The sequence below is a fragment of the Dromiciops gliroides genome, chromosome 3, assembly GCF_019393635.1.
Source record: "Dromiciops gliroides isolate mDroGli1 chromosome 3, mDroGli1.pri, whole genome shotgun sequence".
NCBI lineage: Eukaryota > Metazoa > Chordata > Mammalia > Microbiotheria > Microbiotheriidae > Dromiciops > Dromiciops gliroides.
This window is the reverse complement of record NC_057863.1, coordinates 584,879,907-584,880,986: the sequence shown is the minus strand read 5'-3', so window position 1 is coordinate 584,880,986 and position 1,080 is coordinate 584,879,907. Positions and strand designations below refer to the sequence as shown.

The following is a 1,080-nucleotide window of genomic DNA, read 5'->3' as shown; positions in this document are numbered from 1 at the left end:
TTGGGAAAAGTCTTTAACTCATTTCCAGTTTCCAATTCAGTTCAAAGATATTAAAAGTACAGATAGTAAGTATCAGAAAGTGAACTTGAAATGAATTCTTCCTGACTCCAAGGACAATACTTTGTCTTCTCTCTTTTCCAAATAACATAATGGTGGACAACCATGAACTTTGCAATAATTGTCCATGGATTCCTCTCTCAAAGAACAAATTCTGACATGGAGGGATCATTGCTGTGGCCCAGGACATGAATGGTGTTCTGCATGTCTGATTTGAGTATAGATACTACCAGAACAAGAACTTTTTTCATGTTCTTGTCTTCTGACATGGTACTTCAGTATTTATTAATATGAATGGTTAATTTCAGCACAATGAAAAGTATATATACATACATACACATTTACATATATACATATACATAATACATACATATGATATAGCCATCTATATGTCTATATATCTATATGTCTGGTGTAGGGTATGTAGAGGCAGAAAACGTCTCTAGTTATCAGTTCCAATGCCTTTTTTTATTTTCACCTACGATCTCTTTATTGATTTCCAACTACACAAGAACCAGGGAGTGAGTGGGCAGCAAAGGGCGCATGCTTGGGCCATGGGTACACGGTCGAGGGAGACAGGCGCTCAGGCAAAGGTGGAGCCGTTCCAGCCCACGTTGGCCACGTTCATGTAGTAGTAATTGATATAGATCCTGTCCCCGGGAATTTTGAGGTGTTTGGTGAGCAGCTCGCCTTGACCAGCTGCGCGGTGAGCTCGCTCAGCAGAGAGTCGGGCACCGCAGAGTGCGGCACGTTGGTCTGCACCACGAACATGGGCATCTTGGCGGAGGCTCCGGCGGGAGGCGGTGCGGGGAGGCGGAAGCGGGCGGCAGCCTCCCATGCCTTTTAGCAAGTATATGACCAAAAAGTCATTCTCCATTCCTTGTCACTAAATCTGTGCCCTGGGACTATAAAATACTAAAAATAGGAACACAGTAATCCCTGGGGATCCTCATTGTAATTTTTTTTTCAAGGAAGAAAAGGAGCAGGGGAGCATTTCATTCTCTATATAAACCTTTCCCAGTT

At 43.0% G+C, this 1,080-nt stretch overlaps 1 pseudogene; it reads right to left on the bottom strand.

The window, feature by feature from the left end:
- Window positions 1-640: 640 nt before the first annotated feature.
- LOC122746429 lies at window positions 641-834 on the bottom strand (annotated as a pseudogene).
- Window positions 835-1,080: the final 246 nt, after the last annotated feature.